This window comes from Acomys minous (genome assembly GCF_964271855.1).
Source record: "Acomys minous genome assembly, chromosome: 19".
Lineage (NCBI taxonomy): Eukaryota > Metazoa > Chordata > Mammalia > Rodentia > Muridae > Acomys > Acomys minous.
The window spans coordinates 14,184,118-14,204,496 of record NC_140499.1 but is presented as its reverse complement, the minus strand read 5'-3'; the positions used below and the strand labels follow the sequence as shown (position 1 = coordinate 14,204,496).

At 45.6% G+C, this 20,379-nt stretch overlaps 1 protein-coding gene across 1 annotated transcript in view; it reads right to left on the bottom strand.

Annotated features, from left to right (window-relative positions):
• LOC311590233 (uncharacterized protein) overlaps nt 1–20,379 on the bottom strand; it is a gene marked incomplete at its 5' end in the record, with an annotated part of 618,389 nt that overhangs the window by 74,191 nt on the left and 523,819 nt on the right. The gene's annotated exons all lie outside the window — the stretch shown is intronic.

The following is a 20,379-nucleotide window of genomic DNA, read 5'->3' as shown; positions in this document are numbered from 1 at the left end:
GCAGCCCTACACATCATGTCTTACTGGATCAGCAAGCCTGTGTGTTTCCATGGAACTGCGGGCATGCACGCCTAAACCATTCACCACGGCTCTTCTGGGGATACTGAGGCAGCCACGTAAAGATCTGATGGTGAGAGGAGGACTTGAGGTTAGGGCTTGCCTCCATGAAGGCCAGCTGTGGAAATGTGCTTGCGGCCATGTCCTTGCCCCTTTGTCAAGGCCTTCCCTGCAGTTTCTGCTGCGGCTCTCAGAGTCTCTATGACATCATCATAAGCTCACTTAACCAAAGTCTGTGGCAGGAAAGCGGGCCTGGTGGTGGGGATCTGGGTCTCAGTGCTGTCCCTGTTTATCCAATGGACACGTGGACAAATTATTTTGTGTATCTGAATCTCAGTCTCCTTATGTGACTTAGGAAGGGTGACAGTGATCATCTGTGGTCTCCGTAAGGTCAGCTCCTTGCCAAACTGGAACTCCTTCAGGGCGCCTCTGTTCCGTTTTGGGCATAGTAGAAACAGGCAGTGAAGGTTTCATTTTTTTAATTCTGTGAATTCAGAATGAAGATTTAAAATGCTCACTTACTCTTTGACAATATCTTGTCCCTGTATAATATATTATGTCACATCCTCCCTTTACCCTCTGACCTTCCTCCCCTCCTACAGTTGAAGCTTTGGGGTCTGGACGTCCTAGGAAGGAGTCAGATGTGTCTACCCTTTGGATCCAGTATTTTCTTCTCCTTCTTCCCTTTGATGCCCCCATGTGCACCCCCCCCCCCCAGTTATGGTCACATGCATGTTTGTGCCTATGGGCTCCCATGTATAGGCCATGTGTTGGCCCATAACCAGCCTTGACCTGTGATGTTTTTTCTTGAATAGATATTTGATATCTGTGCTGACTAGCTTTTATGTCAACTTGACCCAACACATGGGCTCCCATGTGTAGGCCAGAGATCAACATTCCATGTCCTTCTCAATTGCTTCCCCACTTAATTCCCTTGAGGTAGGGGCTCTCACTGAACCTGGCATTAGCTATTTAGGCTAGGCTTGTGGACCTGCCAGTCCTGGGGCTACGGGGGGCACATTGCCATGCTGAGGATCCGAACCCAGGTCCTCATGCTTATACAGTGAGCACCTGTACCCACAGTGCCATCCTCCAGCCTGATACTTTTCATTTTAATGGGAGGCATTTCAAGGCTAACAAGCGTACTTTTCCATCCCATGTATTATATGTGACGATCTTTGGGATCCATGGCCAGAAGACATTTTGGAACACTGTACAATGTTGTGATGGTACTAAATGTAGTAACTGTGTATATAGTGTTTCACAATGCAAAAAATAAAAACAACAACAAAAAACCCCCCACACCCAATATAAATATATATTGTTCTCCCTTTAAAAAGATGTGCTAAGGTCATGCTTCCAGGCAAGTAGCTTAGTCAGCGCTTCACAACTAAAACCAGCCAAACACAATAAGCAACTGGAGAGTTTAGATTATGAAGAATATCTTTGAAAATCCACTTGCTACAAAGATGTTTATTGCAGAGTGACCTGTAACTGACAAACTGAAAGCGGCGAATATCAGGCATATGAGTGGCAACAATAATAAAGATTTATTAAACATCTGCTGTGGGCCAGGTGCTTGGGCATTTTCCAGGTGTTAACTCCTTTAACCCTCACACTGCGGCTGTGATGTGCACAGCCTTACACTATTTACACTTGCAGGGAGGGGACAGGTACAAAGCTGTGTATAAATAGCCAACATTTCCACAGCTGGGGAGTGGCAGGGTAGGATCCCCACTTAGTCAAGTGGCTTTGGAGCCCAAATTTGTAGTATTTGTATAATATTTATACCTTTGATGACACCAAAATGACTGTGACAATGTAACAAGACATAGACATCAGGACCAGTGCCCCAGAAACAATATCATCTCAGGCAAAAAAAAAAAAAAAAACCAAAAAACCAAAACCCCCCCAAAAAACCCAAACCCTGAAACAAAATGTTTATGATAGCTTTCTCTATTGCTGGGTCTGATGACACATCCCTGTAAAGACAGCAGTAGGTAGGGTGAGGCCGAAGGATTGCTTCAAGTTAGAGGCAAACCTGGGCTACAGAGTACCAGATCAGCCAGGACTGCATAGCAAGACCATGCCTTTACATGAACAAACAGACAGTAAATTACGTTTAAAATTTAAATTGTTATTATGCATGCACATATGAATGATTTGTGTGTGCACATATACCCACCATGGGATATGTATGAAGGTTACAGGACAACTTGTGAGACTCTGTTCTCTCTACCATAAAGGTCCCTGGGATTGGACTCAAGTCAACAGCCTTGGTGGCAATGTCCTTTACTCACTGAGCCATATTACCAGCCTGACCTGTGATGATTTTTCTTGAATAGATATTTGATATCTGTGCTGACTAGCTTTTATGTCAACTTGACCCAAGCTAGAGTCATATGGAGAGAAGGACGTCTTTTAATTAATTAATTAATTAATTTTGAACAGGGTCTCTCTATGTAGCCCTAGCTGTCTAGGAAGTTGCTATGTAAAACAGGATGGCTTTGAATTCATTTAGATCTGCCTGCCTCTGCCTTGTGAGTGCTGGGACTTAAGGCACAGAGTCATCACCACTGAGTTTAAGGAATCCTAATTGAGAAAATACCTCCCCAGTATTGGCCTGTGGGCAAGTCTGTAAGGCATCTCCTTGATTGATGGTTGATGTGGGAAGACCAGGCTCACTGTGGGTAATGACACCCCTGGCAGCCTTGGGTGGCTTGTTGCCTGGGCCTGGGCATGGAACCCAGGGTCTTGGGGGTATCCAAAGTGCTCTACTACTCAGGGCTCCAGGCCCTGACAGCCTCTTGTTCCTGCCAGATACCTCACTCTCTATCCCAGGCCCAGCTCCTCCTGCCTCTCTGGTCTTGGTCTTTGAGCTGTGTGTGGCTATTTGATCTCTGTGTCTCTGCTTCCTTTGAGCCATGACACCTGCTACCGTGAACTGGCTCAACCAGCAACTCCTGATGGAACTCTCCGTGAGTGTTGACCTTGGACTGGCTCTTACCATGCAGAAGGCATTTTTCTCCCATAGAATGTTCAGAACTTTTCATCATGGATAATGACTGCTGGTGGATCAGATACCACGTCCCAGGCATGTAATGACAGCTGTCATTTTCATTGACTTAGGGAAGTCTTCTTTCCATTTTTTAAAAAAAAGATTTACTTATTATTATTAAGTGTTCTGCCTGCATGTCATAAGAGGGCACCAGATCACATTACAGACAGTTGTGAAACACCATGTGATTGCTGGGAATTGAACTCAGGACCTCTGGAAGAGCAGACGGTGCTCTTAACCACTGAGCCATCTCTCCAGCCCCTCCATTTTTTATTTTTATTTTTGCAGATGACATTCACGCCTACAAGGAGCAGAACCCCTCAACACAAGTGGCTGAATTAATTGATACAAGATCTTGCTACTGGCGAATGGCAGTTAGGACTTCAATCCAGGTCAAATCCCATCGTTCAAGATGACCTTTTGTCTTGGTGACAGTGATGAGCATGGTAAGTGTGCTGTGTGGAGCGGGGTGGCCCCTTCAGAGGCTGTGGGAGACACGAGTTCTTCTGTCTGTCTCCCAGTGAGCAACCATGTGCCTCTCTCCTGATTTTGGCACTGCTGTTCTCATTATATTTTCTGATATGCAACTTCCAATTTGGAGCACTGGAGGTTGAATTCTGTTAACCATGGGTGTTAGTGAACGGGGTCTCAGCTGGTTCAGGCAGCCCAGACGGCAGGTCTAGGGACTTCGCCTCTATGTTCTGGGAGCATGTGAATGCTGCTGCATATCTTGACCATTTAGGGGCTTCATTCTAGGCATGCTCTGCATGGCCGACAGTGATTAATAGTCAAGGCGGGGTCTCTGAAGTCCCTTTCAGAGCTCCGAGGACTGATAGCTTCGCAGGTGTCATCAGTAAGCGCATCACACCAAACAGGGATGAGTGGAGAAAATGGGAATTAGTCCGTCCGTCCCCACTTCCGCTCTCTCTGTTCCACACCTCATTCCTACCTTCCATGTTTTCATATAGGGTAGCAAGCCCTGCCTGTTCTCAGAATTATCAAGACCAACAGCAGCCATTAATAGTTGCCAATATCAGTAACTTGTTTCTTAATTGACAGAGTCTCACATATCCTGGGCTTGCCTCAAACTCACTATGCAGTCTGAGATGACCCTGGCCTCCTGCTTCTCCTGAGGTTTCAGGCATGGGCCCCTGTGCTAGTGTATGCTGCCCTGGGTATCTGGGCCACCCTGCCTACTGCATGCTGCCCTGGGGATGGAACCCAGAGCTCTGTGCATACTAGGCAGGCATCCTGTCAACTGAACCCCATGCCCAACCTCTGTTTATTTAATGACTTTCACATTTTGAAGAGGAGTCTTGCTTGCTATGTTGCTTGGGCTAGTCTCAATCTGCTGGGCTCAGGCAATCTTCCTGCACATGCTAGTTTTGGTCTCAACTAGACATAAGCGTGAATCATTGTGAAGCAGGGAACCCCGATTGGAAAAAAAAATGCCTGTACCGGTTTGGCCCATGGGTAAGCCTGTGTCACTTTTTTGGGTGTGTGTGTGTGTTGATGTTTGATATAGGAGGACCGAGTTTGCTGTAGGTAGGTGGTGCCACCCAGGCAGGTGGTCCTGGGTTCTATAAGAAAGCAGCCTGTGCAGGCCTCTGTGGTTTCTATATTAGTTCCTGCTTCTAGGTTCCTTCCCTGTTTGAGTTCCTTCCCTGGCTTTCTCAGTGATTGATTAGGACAGGCAACAGGAAGCTTGAATAAACCCTTTTCCCCTATGTTGCTTTTGGCCACAATGTTTCATCACAGTAAGAGAAACCCTAACAAAGACACTTTACACCCTCAACTGGGTTGTGCGGGCAAGTTTTGGTACCTGGCTAACAGTGACCATTCCTGGTTAAAGAGAAGCACAGCTGGGCGTGGTGGCACACAATTTTAATCCCAACACTCAGGAGGCAGAGGCAGGTGGATCTCTGTGAATTCAAGTCCAGCCCCAGTGTCTGGGGTTGTTCCTCAGTGGTGAATGACTTATCCAGCACGTATGATGTGTTGGATTCCTATGCCCAATTCTAAAACACAGGATAAAACAAACACAGAACCAGCCAAAGATTTGAAGGGATAAACAGAACAGCAATCACAACTTCCAAGGGGACCCAGAAGCTACTGGAGAGTCAGGTGCTTCCAACTTCAGGCCCTGGTGTTCAAGAGTAACTATCAAGCACGTTCTCTCCTTGTTAACTGTATTTTTCGGACTATAAGGTGGACTTCCTCCCCAAAATGGGGGGTGGGGAATTAGGGTGTGCCTTATGGTTCAATTACTGTTTTTACTATTTTTCTTGTTTTACTGCTCTAAAGACTGGGTGCATCTAATGGTCAAGTGCATCTTATGGCCCCAAAACTATGGTATTTCTGAAGACCTGCTGGATGATGGGAGACTTTTGTCTCTTCCCTCTGTGGAGATAAGACAGCAAAAGACTGCCATTTCCCAAGTCTTTAACATTTAAAAGAGATTTTCAAATATCCTATCCTTCACAGATTAAGAGGACCTTTTAGGGATGCTGAGATAGCTTTAGCACAATCAAGGTTTTCTTAGCATTTGGATTGCTTTGTTGTTTCAACAAGATGTCAAAGCTGATTTAGTCAGTACTCAGAAGATAGGCATAAAATGATGAAGGGATGAAGGGGGGTAGGGAAGGAAGGAGGGAGAGAGAGAGAGAGAGAGAGGGAGGGAGAGGGAGAGGGAGAGGAGAAGAGTATAGAGTGCTTTAACCTTGCCAGATGCAAGAAGAATTTCGTTTCAAGTCAATGTAGTTGGAAAGAGAAGAAATGAAGCCATGACTACACAACACTACTATTCAAACACTTTGGGGTGTTTCAAGATGGCTCAGTGGGTGAAGACATATGCTGCCAAGCCTAGCCACCTGAGTTTGATCCCTGGAGTCCACACAGTGGAATGGGAGGCTATCCCCTCCCCCCACCTACCACCGACATACAAATAAAATACAGTAACAAAATAAAAAACCCACTCTTTACCCAGTTGAGATTCAAATTACCTCAAAAACAGTCACAAAAGTAGACTTGTGTGTGTGTGTGTGTGCGCGTGCGCGAGCACACACACACACACACACACACACACACACACACACACACACACACACACACACACAGGGTCTTTGAAGGCCTCTCTGCTTTGTATAGAACAGTGACCATCACATACAGCCCAGAAGGCACAGGGTTCATTGTTCACTCAACACTGAGATATAAAGATGGGCTACAAGTGTGGGCAGTGACTAGGAATCTGTGGCCCAGTAGAATCAGTTCCCACCAAAGGGCTGAGATAAAGAGATGAGGAGGGTGGAGATCTTGTGGGAGGAGCAAATGGCATCTCCCAGAGGGCAGTTCCACTAAACTCCGCCTTCTGGAATGCATTATGGTTTTTGTTTGTTTTGTGGTATAGCTGAGGAACTTGGCTTTGGATACCCTAAACAATACTTACAAGACTGCGAGGCTAGATTTGAACTCTAGCCTCTTTGTCTTTGAAGAGATTATTTTCATAACTATATTCTCCCCTCTTCACAAAGGACTGTCTTGTTAGCTTAGGAATTTCTGCATCCTCCTCTGTGTGCAGGGCAGCACTGCTCTGCCCTGCTAGGAAAGGCTCCCTGACCCCTCTGAGTGCCAAGACCTCTGTTTTTAAAGTAGAGACTAGAGGGCACTCTGGAGGAAATAAAAGACACGTTTGGTTTCAAGGCAACTTCTGTTCTCTCTTCTAAAGTATATAAGAGGAGACTCAAAAGTGCATGCTGTATAGCCAGGCGGTGGTGGCACACGCCTTTAATCCCAGCACTTGGGAGGCAGAGGCAGGTGGATCGCTATGAGTTCGAGGCCAGCTTGGTCTACAAAGTGAGTCCAGGACAGCCAAGGCTACACAGAGAAACCCTGTCTCGAAACAAACAAGCAAACAAACAAACAATGCATGCTGTTCAGCCAATGCTCAGTTATTTAGCATTTACTCTGGATATAGTATACACTGTACACAGCTGGTGTCCAAGTAATGTGTAATTGGCCCAGGTTTGGACCCTTGAATTTTGCAGAGAACGTCTTGCAAGCTCATTACTGCAGTTCTTTCCAGTCCTTGTTGTTCAGGATTCAAACCCAGCAGGATGGATTTCCTATTCTAAGTGCCCACATGGGCAGCTAAGCTGATGGCGGGAAGTGTGCCCTTGGGCAATAGCTGAAAACACTTGAAATCTGTGGCCTGGGCCTTGAGGTCAGCAGGCTACAAAGCCTTGTTCAGAGGGAGTGCAGGCCACAGGCAGCGAGCCTAGCCTCAAGGAGTGCCTCAGATGCACAGAATGAAAAAAGCCATTCACATATATTACCTATGACGACAGGAATTTTTTGGTTTCATTCTTTAGCATTTTTTGTTTTTATTATGTTTGTGTACATATCTATGTACATTATATGTACATTTAATGTGCACACCCCCCCACATATATCTGTATATGTGATATAATACCGACTTCATATATCTGTACATACACATGTACTATCTATGTAAGAATAGAATGATGTAGTCTTTAAGGAAGTGTGAACAATTGTGTGTGTGTGTGTGTGTGTGTGTGTGAGTGTGCACATTCTGTTGCTGTTTTGAGATAGGGTCTCATGGAGTCCAGCCTGCTCTCAAACTGACTGTGTAGCTAAGTATGGACTCGGGCTTCCGAGCCTGCTGCCTTCATCTCCTGAGTGTAGGGGTGACAGGCCTGTGCCACGATGCCTGGCTTCTTTGATGTTAGAGCTAGAACTCAGGGCTTCAGGCGTCTCGGCAAGCACTCTATCAGACAAGCCGCAGCTCCTGTTCTTAATTTGTAATCAGGACTTTCAGACTCCTCTCTAGGCGTTTAAAGCACCGTTAGGATAGAGGCTGCTTTTCCTTCCAGTGAGCACTGCCTTCTGTTCCCAGCCCTGAGCTCCCTCTTACCATGTGACATTCTGAGTCCACAGCCTTGGCTGTGGCCCTGTCTTCCACAGAGACACGTGCCTAAGGGAGGGGAGAACAGCCCTTGTGCCTGTTGGAGCTCTTGCCACAACAGTCACGACCGTGGGACTTGCTGTTGTCCCCAGGGCAAACCCTCTGTCCTGTCTACACAATCCTCCCTTCCCTCCGCAAGTGTGACTAAGTATCATCGGGTCAGAAGCTACATCTCAGGAGGAACATGGAGCCCCGAGCCACTGCTCAAGCTCTTGTTCAGGCTATAGGACTCGGAGGCCTCACTCAACACTTCTGTTCTGAGAGGAGACCTATGTTATTTGACCACGCGGCCTTTGAACCTGGCTGACATTCTCTCTCTCTCTCTCTCTCTCTCTCTCTCTCTCTCTCTCTCTCTCTCTCTCTCTCTCTCTCGTTTGGTTGTTTGGACCCAGGGGCTTTGTGTAACCTAGGCTGGCCTTGAGCAGCTCCTCCGTCTGCGCCTACCACTTGAGTGCGGGCATGACAGGTGTGAGCAACCAAGCCTGGTTTCTGTGTTGCAGAGGGTCAGTCCTAAGGCTCTGTGCATTCTGTCTTTTGAGTGATACCCTAGACCACCCACACCCGTTTTCACATGACTCTACTGTGGCTTTTGTTGTTGTTGTAGTTGTTTTGTTTTTTTCTTTTGGAAAGAAACGAAAAGCTAGCCAGGGTAAGAAACAGTGTGAGCAGGCTTGATAGGACTGCACTGGGCTTGGGGGCTGGGCTCCACGGTGACTGTCTGCAGAGCTAGCTGTACCTCCCAAAGTGACAAGTGCATATTCCATCCGTTGAAGTGGCAGGCACAGCCCACCAGCCCAGGGGGTTCCCCCAGGGTGGTACTGCTGAGAAGAACAAGCTTCTAAGGACGCTCTCTGGAAAACGCAGACAATAGGGTTACAGTAGCTTGCCCTGTTCGTCCTTTCTGTCAAGAAACCTGTAATTTATGTGAACAAGCGGAAACTCCAAATGCTTGAAAGCAGAACCTGAAATGCTGGGTAATTAGGCCCTGAAAGAGATCAGCTTTATTCTGTGTTTTAGTTTGAACCGATTATTTATTTATTTATAATTTTGCTATGTAGCCCTGGCTACATAGCTCTGGTAGTGTGCTCTGGCTTCTCAGGAGACATGGGTAGAACTGTCAGGTCAGCTAGCTGACCTTGCCTCACATTTTACTAGACCCTGCAAAAACTGCCTTCTCAGTTGACTTACCAGTTTTACTTATTTTTAAAATTAATTTTCAAAAACCAGAAAGACTGTATGTATCAGTGGGCAACACAACATTTCAATGCAGTGTGCAATGTTTAAACCAGATTTAGACTTTGCATCTCACCTTAAACATTTATTATTGATATTGTTATTAATTATGCTTTTTAGAGCCAAGGTTTCATGCAGTCCAGGTTGGCGTCAAAATCACTACATAGCTGAGAATCACCCTTGATTATTTTGCCTCTACCTCCCAAGTTCTGGGATTATGAATGTGTACCTCTATCATTGACTTATTTTCTTTCTCTTTTTTCTTCCTTCCTTCCTTCCTTCCTTTCTTTTTTCCTTTCTTTCTCTTCCTCCTAGTCTGCTTCTCCTCCTCCTTCTTCTTCTTCAGAAACAGTGTCTTTATATAGTCTTTGCCAGAATAGAACTTGCTATGTAAACCAGTTGGCCTTAAACCTCCAGCAATTCTCCTGTCTCTATTTTTTTCTTTGTGATAAAATGTTTCTTTTTCTTTTTCAAGACAGGGTTTATCTGAGCCTAGGGTCTCTTGTACTTGCTTTGTAGACCAGGCTAGCCTTGAACTCACAGAGATCCACCTGCCTCTGCCTCTCTGAGTGTTGGGATTAAAGATGTACATCACCCTCCTCCCCCATGGGAAAACTTTTAAAAAACCTTTTTGTCTGGATAGTGGCATCCAGGTCGCCTGCTTCATCTAACTTTACATCCGTAGCAGGTACGTGCACAAGAACATTTTGTTTGTTTAAATTCCCAGAGTGGAAGGAAGGCTTTCGGGATGGCTCAGAGGGTGAGAGCACCTGCTGCTCTTAGAGGGGACCCAGGTTCAGTTCCCAGCACAGACACAGCAGTACACAATCATCTGTTACTCCAGTTCCGGGGGCTCCCTCTTCTGTCCTCTGTGGGCTCTGCCTGCACATGGCACACAGACATGCATGTAAGCAAAACACCCATACACAAAATATAAAATAAATAAAACTTAACTATATAAAAATTCTCGGAGTGTTCCCAGGTGGCTCTGTGCTAGCCTGATTCTTTGTTTAACTGTTAGGTGCAATTAAGGAAATTCCCAGGCTGGACTGGGACAACATCGTGCGATGGCTACAAGTTTTTGAGCTATATCAGAGAATTTTTTAAAAAAAAGTCTGCCTTAAGAATCCTGAAGGGCTGTTTTGTGTAAAACTATTGCACCTCCTTTCTTTAAAGGTACTAGAGTTTTAGCTGTTGGCGGGAATATTTTGGACTCTGTTTAAGGACACAGCGATGATAACAGACCAATTCAGCATCCACAAGAATCAGCCCTCAACAACCCATGCAGACTAATCTACCACAAGTCCCAGTATTCTGTTCCTGGGTAGGAAGTCAGCCTGTGACAGAGACACGTGGACACCTGCTGCACCCCAGCTCTGTTCACCATAGCCAAGACATGAGATGACATGGGAAGGTAAAGAAGATGATGTTTATATGTACATGCACACAGTATATGCCATAAAATGTAATATCTTATTCATCCGTAAGTACTGAAATTACTCCATTTGCAGGAAAGTGGATGATGGGACAGGAGCTCATCCTGTTGAGAAGAATTAGCTGGAGAGAGAAAAGTACCACAAACTCACTCAAAAGAAAGGATGGACTTCAATGGGAAGAGGCCATTGAGTGGTGGGGTGGAAGGGAGGCAAGCGGAGGGTGCTTTTAACTGTGATCCACATGATCTCACAGTAAAACCATGGACGGAGAAGCAGGACGGAGAAGTGAAAAACCACTAAACTGTGCATGTATGGTATATGTGTGTGCTGTGTGCTTATGTGTGACATGTGTGTAGAGAGTGTGTGTGCATGTGTAGTGTGTCATGTATGGCATATGTGTATATGTATGGTGTGTGTGTAGTATATGTGACCTGTGTGGGTGTTCGGCATGCATGTATATAGGTGAAGTGTATACATGGTGCATGGTGTATGTATATGTATTGTATGTGTATGTACTGCATGTGTGGTGTGTGTATATATATGGTGTGTATGTGGCAGGCATGTGCATAGGTGTAGTGCATATGTGGTATGTGGTATATGTGTATGTATTGGGTGTATGTGAGGTGTATATGTGGTGTGTATATGGTATGTGTGTGTATGTATATGTGTGTGTGGGGGGGCTCTGTATATGTGGTATGTGTGTGGCATATGCATGAATAGAGGTGTAGTGTGTATGTGATATGTATGTGGTATGTTTGTGTGCATGTGCGTGCAGTGTATATGTGGTGTGTTTGTGTATATGGTATGTGTGTGGCATGTACATGTGTGTGTGTGTTATGCATATGTGTTTTTGTGTGTGGTGGTAGGTAGTGTCAAGAGGAACAGCCACCCCAGAAAGAAAGGGGTCCTCCCCCAACCCCTATGATGGCTTCAGATGCTCTATAAAAACAGAGTCAGACCTCCCAGCGGCTTCCACATCACTGTGAAGTCAAGCAAGACATGCTGAAACGTGAAGGTGACTGTAAGCCTCTGGGCCTTGCTACACGTCCCGAGCACTGGGGCTACAGGTGTGCAAGGCTGTGCCTGGTTTATGCAGTTTGGGGATCAAACTGAGGGCTCCAGGCATTCTAGGCAAACATTCTACTAACTGAATACACCCTCAGCCCAGTTGTCTTTGCTTTTTGAGGCAGCATCTTGCTAGGCAGCTCAGTCTAGCCTCAAACTTACAGTGCCTCTTGAGTTCTAGAATTCTAGGCACATGCCACCACACTGAACTTGGTATAAAATATCTTTTTAAAGATGTTATATAGCCAGGTGTGGTAGCACACACCTTTAACCCCAGCATCCAGGAAGCAGAGGCAGACAGATCTTTGAGAATTCTCAGCCGCCCTGGACTATATGGAGAGTTTCAGGCCAGCTTGGGCTGTGTATGAGACCCTGTCTCCAAAGCCAGCCAGCAAACAAACAAACAAACAAACAAAGAAACAGCCAACTGAACAAAACGACTTCCTAAAGCCTCAACAAACAAAAACTAAAGATGTTATATAAACAAGAGAAACAAAACCAGAGAGTGAGGAGAATTAGAAGTTAAACTCGATCTTCCTTTCTTCCCTCCCTCCCTCCCTCCCTCCCTCCTTCCTTCCTTCCTTCCTTCCTTCCTTCCTTCCTGTCTTTTAATGTCTGCCTCCCACCAAGATTTCCAGTTGGGGAGCTTTCACCTAATTTCAGGAGTTAGGGATTTAAGGAGGTACTCACTCAAGTTGCTGTCTTGTGGGCTCAACTTCAGTTAAATCTATGGAAGCCAAAAGTTAACACAGCTTTTCTACTGTGGGATGGAGGCCCACCTCACCCCCTCCCCACCCCCCCTGGACCCCACCCCCACCCCAGCAGCTTCTACAGAGCAGAGGGCGGGGCTAACAGGCCAGTGAAAGCATGGAGCTCCCTGGCAGACCCATGGCTCCCTGAATTGATTTATCTGTTTCCCAGCAGAGAAGGGGGAAGGCTGACTCTTAAGGCATAGGACACTCAAGGTTACAAATGCTGTTCGTCTCTTTTTGTTGCCTTCTTATGGGCTGTTTAAGGTCATTAAAAAAACCACTTCTCTAATATATGACAAAAGAATAAAACAGCTTTTAAAATGTTCTGATTTGTTGATTAATTTCGCTTCTAAAATTATATTATACCCGTGTTGTTTTTTTTTAATGTTTTAACTGTTTCCAAATGCAATTAACTTGAAATAGCTATGAATAGAATGTTGGATACAACAGAAAAGACAGGCTTTCGTAATGTATTAAAGTACCTAATTTAGTAAGTTGAATAGCAGGGACCCGTTGAATCCATTTCTGAGTCTGTAATTATAAGTTAACTCACTATTAAGATGACACGCATATATATTTCCAGTTTAAAATAATTAAAGCTTCACCCATCCCAGTGCTTTCACTCATAGCAGGAGACACTTGTGAACATATGAGCTTATACGAACATGGAAGCATTTCCTGTTATTTATCTACCATACTTGACAAGTGGGGTCTGTTTATAATGCTCTGTCCCAGCTTCACCTCTCTTCACCGGCTGACACACATGTTAACCAGGGTAGCTAACGCTGAAATGGCTAGCTAACATTTGAACGCCAGACATGATCACACAGTGACAATCCTTAATCGTAGCCTGGCCTTAGGGTGTTGTATGTCTCCAGGGTAGGTGGCCCTCCTGGTTTATTTACTCATAGGTATCATTAATACCAAAGGTGTACAACCTCTCCTGCCTATATGTCACTCTCTCTTCAGGTCTTTAGCAGTGTTTGCTTATCTGTTTCAGTCAAATGTATTTCTTATTAAGGGGAAAAAAAAAAGAGTAAGAGACCTGACAACACAGTGTTATCGAATTTTTTCAGCTGAGACCCACATGTCATTCGGCATTCAGACATGCGTGCACTTGATTGATGGATGGGTTTGCGACAAATAAAACTAGGATCAACAGCTTTGCTCCTTTTCCCCCATCAGGAGCAGAGTACAGCATCACTCTGTAACAATAGCAGGATTAGGGATGCATTAGCTAGCCATCGACCAGAACCAGCCATCCCCATCAATACCTCGCACGTAATAACCTGAGGCTATGATAAGGAAACAAAAGAAGGAGAAAAGAGACAGGAGAAAACAAATCAATAAGAGAAGGGGCTGTCTGAAAGATACACTGGCCAAATAAAGACCCCCCCTGCATTCCAGGGACCTGGGCCACCAAGTGTGGAGACACCTTTCCTAGAGTCCACAGGGGAAGCAGACGGACCCAGGCTTGGGACCTGAATTTTGATCTCACTACCTAGTATGTATGCAGTGAGCCTGTGTCCTTAAAATTGCATTTAAAGAAAGGAAACCTTTCACCTCAGTGGCTCAGGTTCTGGGTGACCAGAGAGCTCTCGAGACACGGTGGACAGAGTGGTAATGTCCAAACCCTCAGGCACACATTCCCTTAAACATGGGTTAGCGCAACACGTCCCGAGTGACTAGTTCTGTGAGCTATACACAAAGCATAATTTTATCTCGTAATGGAAAAGCGTCAATAGCCTTCGATAAAAATTAATGCCAATCCCAGAAGTCTTACTTTTCTAGGTAGTTTTTTTCCTTACAAATTTCTTTTTACACCAAAATTTATCTTTCTTTTCAAATCGTAGAATATTTTGATGATAATTTCATCATTCCCCCCCCCCTCCCCACCACCACACACAAACAATGGAGTGTTAAGCTTATTTATTCAGCTTTTTTTGTTCCGTTTTTTTGGAGGGCTTTTGATTTTTGCATTACCTATCGTATTTGTTCTAATTTACAATTTATTCTAATTGGCCATTGAATGGGCCGGTGTGGCTTTCCCCCGGTGAGGGGGACATTAGTGGTATTTGTTCCTCTCTGAAGAAGAGGAGAGATGGGAGGACTGCCCTTCTCTGATTGTGAAGCCCTGTCTTGGGAAAGAGGCTTTATCACTGGGCTTCAGCCCCAGGCACAAAGAACAACACTCTAAACCATCATGACCGTCCTTATTAATGTCAATATTCACGTTGGCACGGGCTGATGCTTCACTTCCTAGTGCACGTTTGCAAGGTGTTGAAAAGGAAACAATAAGTCATCTACCTCTATCCCCTTTTGTAGTTTCAGGAAGATGTAAATTCTTTTCCTTATTGGAGGAAATATAGAAAGAACTCCGAGAAATTGCATGCCCAGACATCAAGGAGGTAATTCTCAGCACAGGATGGAAGCCTCCAAGTGTCTGACAAGGGGGTATGAGGGTGTGGGGGTACGGGATGGACATGATATGGGATACAGAACAGATCTTAAAGAGTCTCTAGGTTGGATCTGGTGGCACAGGGCCGCTGGTCGCAGCTATTGAGGAGAATCACAAGTTGAAGGCTTGCTTAGGCTGCAGGGTGAGATCAAGGGCAGCTTAGTGAGACCCTGTCTTAAGATAGAGACAAGTAAAATACTAAAATCTGAGGATGTAGCTCAGGCCAGAGCACTTGCCTAGTTTATTGCCTTGTATGGCAAAGAAAACATCGTGGTGAGTTTGCAGATTAACACCTAGTGGTGGTTTCCCGCTTTAAAAAAAAAAAAAAAATATATATATATATATATATATATGTATGTATGTATGTATATATGTTTTGGCTACATGCTTATTTGTGCAGCACATACATGTGCCCACAGAAGGGACAGTGGGTCCCCTGGACTGGAATTAGAAGTGGTTGTGAGCCACTATGTGGGTGCTGGGAATTGAGCCTGGGTCCTCCGGAAGAGCAGAGAACCTCTTAACCTTGGAGCCCTCTCCCCGGCCTCTGGTTTCTTGTTTTTGAGATAGCATCTTGCTAGGCAGCCCAGGTCATTCCTAAACTTCAGAGCCTCTTGGCTCAGCCTCTTGAATGCTGTAGCCACCATGCCAGCCAGTGATGGCTATTATTGTATCTGTGGCATCTTATCTCAGGGATCCAAAGTCAACTGTTTGTAGTTACACAAGGAGCTGTGAGTGCGTGGACAGATTTGGTCGTGCATTACTGAAGGTTGCAAGCACGAAGCAGAATTACTGCAAATACATTCACACACACACACACTCGTACATACACACATGTGCAGAAACATGCACGCACACACACACCAATTGCATGTCAATTATGATTCTTTGCACTTAAAATGCTTAGACTTGTCAAAGCTGCAAAACTAACATTTTAGGCAGTGTGTCATGCACACGTGTTTGAAAGTCTCTGTGTAAGCCGAAAAGCTTTAAGCTGCAAGTCCCTAAGGGAGCCTGATTTATATTTGGGCCTAAATTAGACCTATTTTATAATAGGTGTAATCTAATGGGCATTTTATGTGTGCGTGCGCAGCATGGATATGCGTGGCGGTGTATGTGTGTGGTGGGCATGTGTGATATGGATATGAGAGAGAGAGAGAGAGAGAGAGAGAGAGAGAGAGAGAGAGAGAGAGAGTGTGTGTGTGTGTGTGTGTGTGTGAGTGAATATGTCTGTGGGGGCAGATATATGTGCTTGTGTTTTTTTCATTCACCATCCATCTTATTGTTTGGTTTTTTTTTTCTTGAGAAAGAGTCTCTTCGTTAGCCTGGAGCTTTCCAATCTGGCTAGACTGGCAAGCCGGTGTGCTGCAGGCATCCACCTGACGCTGTACCCAGTGCTGGGAAAGCTGACACCCAACCCTGACACCAAGCTTTTCACATAGGTGCGAGGGCTAGAACTCAGGTCTTCATGCCCGCACTGCACATACTTGGCTGGTTGGAGCCTCTCTCAGCCCTCCCTCCAGTGGGTATTTCTTTCAGATTCTAAATCTCTTAGGCACTCTCAGTAAGTACCTAGGTCTACCTCTGTTGAAACCAACCGAGCCCCGGCATCTAACTCCGATATCTCCAGTAGGCCCACTCCACCCTCATCCCCATTAGCTCTCTCTCTGTCCAGCATGCTCGTCAGTTCCTTTAGCATCTGAGAAGGCCCTGGCCCTGGATCTGGGTTCCGCTATACCCACAGGAGCAATGTTCACAATTCAGAGGCCCATCAGTGTGGTACTAAAGGATATTGGTAAGCTCAACTGACATGAATCCAAATGGGGCTATGAACCCTGATACATTTGCAGAATCTAGGTCATGCATTGCCTGATTGATAGCTTTTCTTTAGGGCACAGTTATCATTTTAGCTGTCCATGAAAGCTATTTCAGCTGTTCTTACGCCTGTGGCCCAATGCGGAACCCCTGACTTGTTCTGTCCAAGGCAGCAGGGGTAGAAACGCTGCCTCCTCTATACTGTTTGTGCAGCAGAGGAGAAGGAAGCCATACTCCCAGTGTCCAGGTGTGTGCAGCTCTGTGGATGGTACTTGAAGGTTGCTCTATGCTGCAGGTGTATCCAATCTTTGGACACTGAGATACAATGACCACATTATCGTCTACAAAGTTCACACTTGAGAACAGTACAACTGAGTTACAGAAGGAGAAGGAGAGGAAGAAGAAGAGAAGAAGAGAAAGAAGAAGAGGAAGAAGGAGGAGGAGGAGAAAAAGAAAGAAAAAAGAGGGCTGGGCATGGTGGCACACCCAGCACTCAGGAGGCAGAGGCAGGCGGATCATTGTGAGTTTGAGGCCAGGTAGTCTACAAAGTGAGTCTAGGACAGCCAAGGCTCCACAGAGAAACTCTGTCTTGAAAAACCAAAACCAAAGAAGAAGAAGAAGAGGAGGAGGAGGAGGAGGAAGAGGGGGAGGAGGAGGAGGAGGAAGAGAAGAAGAAGAAGAAGAAGAAGAAGAAGAAGAAGAAGAAGAAGAAGAAGAAGAAGAAGAAGAAAGAATAAATAAGAAATTTCATGTCTTAGGTAAATTTCCAATTTTTGTTGGGCCATACTTCTAACACTATTTGGATCCAGGTGGCTGGCATGCCAAGAGTGGACAAGCCTGCATGGCACTGATGTTCTTTGTGTATATTCCAGAGTAGAGGAAGACCCTGGAGACATTGCTTGTGTTGTCAGGGCCAACTGTGCACAGCCTGCTACAGACGATGGAAGGCACTTGAGAATATTACACAGAAGAGAACACATATGTTTCATGAGGACCAAGTATGCATGCATCCTAGAAGCAATTTAAGAAGCTCAAGATGATGGTGGGCCTTCGATACACTCTTACTGAGGCTTCAAGTGTGGGGCACCACTCTAAGGGCAAGCATCTTTCTTGTGTGTGTGTGTGTGTATGTGTGTGTGTGTTTCCTGAGACAGGGTTTCTCTGTGTTAGCCTTGGCTGTCCTGGACTCACTTTGTAGACCAGGCTGGCCTCGAACTCACAGCGATCCGCCTCCCTCTGCCTCCCAAGTGCTGGGATTAAAGGCATGGCGGCGCACCCCTGCAAGCATCTTTCTTATTCAGCTGCAAAACAAACTGTGCTGACTATGAGGGTCGTCATTGGGAAATTGACCAGAGATGCTTAATTGTAACTATTCAGATGCCATCTGAATGCAAAGACATTAAAGTTTACATGTGAACCATTAAAACCAGAACACAAAATATAAAATAGTCATGCCTACATTTTTCTGTTTTTCTTCCTCTCCTATGCCAAAAACCAAAGGGGAGGCTCTTAGGCAGGAGTGACGCTCTGCCTGCAGCCTGCTGACCCCTGGCTGCTGGAGCTTTATCAATAAACAGCCATGGTAATTGGAGTATTGCTATGTATGGTTTTTTTTTCTCCCTTCCTTCCTCTTTCCATTTCTGCCTCCCTTCTTTTGTTTTCTTTTTGTTTAAAAAAATTACTACATTTTATGTGATTGAGTGTCTTATGTGTGTAGGTGTGCTTCATGAGCACTCCTGATGCTCATCGAGGCCGGAAGACGACGTTGGATCGAACTGGGTTGCAGGTGGTTGGCTGCCACCCTGTGGGCACTGGGAACTGAACTTGGGTCCTCTGCAAGAACCAGTGCTCTTAATCACCGAGCCATCTCTCCTGCCTCTTACTTTCTTTAACTGAGATGGGCCCTTAGTGTTTTGCTAAGTAGCTTTTGCTGGTCCAGAATTCCCTGGGTAAACCAGGCTGGTCCTCAGACTTGGAGCTATCCTCCTGCCTCTGCTTCCCAAGTGCTGGGATTGCAGGTGTGAGCCATTATGTCTGTCTCTGCGTTTTAAAAATGTGGCTGCTTTTGCACTTCATGGTCACACAGTTCAGTGGTTATGGAATATCATGTGGTATTAACTGTGCCCTCTCCATCCCAAATTTATATATTCAAGTCCTATTATCCCACTACGTGACCGTTAGTAACAGTGTTGCAGAACGTGCATTCCTTTAAGACGAGGATATAGTCACACTCTAATATGGAAGCTTTTGAGTTACTGGGACAGGTCCCCTTATCCACGGGTGAATTTGGATGCAGATCTACATTAGGGGGTAGATCTTGTGTGAAGACGGAGGTAAAAATGGGGTGATACAAACTAAGAGGGCCAAAGCTCACCAGGGTGCTGTTGAACAGAAGCTGGGAGCCAGGCATGCAATCTGCCCTTTGTATTCAATGCCAGACTACGGCTGCAGAACCAAGGGGCAGTGATTCCTGTTGCAGGTAGTCTCCCCAGCAAACCGGTGCCCGCCTCCCAAGCAGCGGCGCCTGCGCTGTGCACCTCCTAACCAGCTGTGCCTGTGCTCTGTGCTCTACTTGATGTATAAGGCGCGCGAACTTGTTGGCGGAATTAAAGCAAGAATTAGAGGCTGAGGGTGGGCTCAGGGGGAGAGCACTTGACTAGCAAGTGTGAGGCCCTGGTTTCAATCCTTAGTGTGAGTTTGAGCTTGAATGCCAGTCAGTACACACACATACACACACACACACACACACACACACACACACACACACCAGAATTAGTCACAAGAAATGTGATTTGAGACTCTGTCTTTGCAAATGAGATCTTTTAGAGCTGGCTGTGGTTCATTGGTAGAGTGTCTACCTGGCACATATGACGCTCTGGGTTCCATCACCAGCGTTAGGTAAATGGAAAGACCCCTGTGGAGTGTCCATTCCAGAAAACCCAGCATTTGCAAGGTATTAGCAGGAGGATCAGAAACTCATCTTGGCTGTATAGTGAGTTTGAGGCCAGTCTGGGTACATGAAGCCTTACCTCAAACAAAACAAAATGACAAAAATGCTGCTTGGTGCCTTTGCCGCAGATTTGCACAGAGTTGACATCTCTGCTCAACCTGAGTTTCTGTATAGGAAGACCCAAGAGAACAGTGAGAAAATGGACCAGAAGCTTAAATATTAATTTAATCTGAAGTTGTGAAATGGAAAGGGTAATCATGCCATTTTGCTGAATTTTCAAATTTTCAAATCTGTACACTATCCAACGTTACTGTTCGATAGGGCCCAGCTCTGACCTGGGAGAAAACACCCTGGCAGCTAGGGGCTCCTTGACTGTCAACTTTCTTCAGAAAGCCTTCAACGACTGACTGACCTATGCAGAGGCTCTTGGTCCTGTCTCCCTGAGCTATGCATGAGGTTGGACTGGGAGGCTGGCTGCATTGGGGATGCCTCAATCAGGGAGGAGGCTGCTTGCTTCCACTTCAGTTTAGGAAGTAGATGGGGATTTTTACCCCCACTCAAAAACATCTCCATT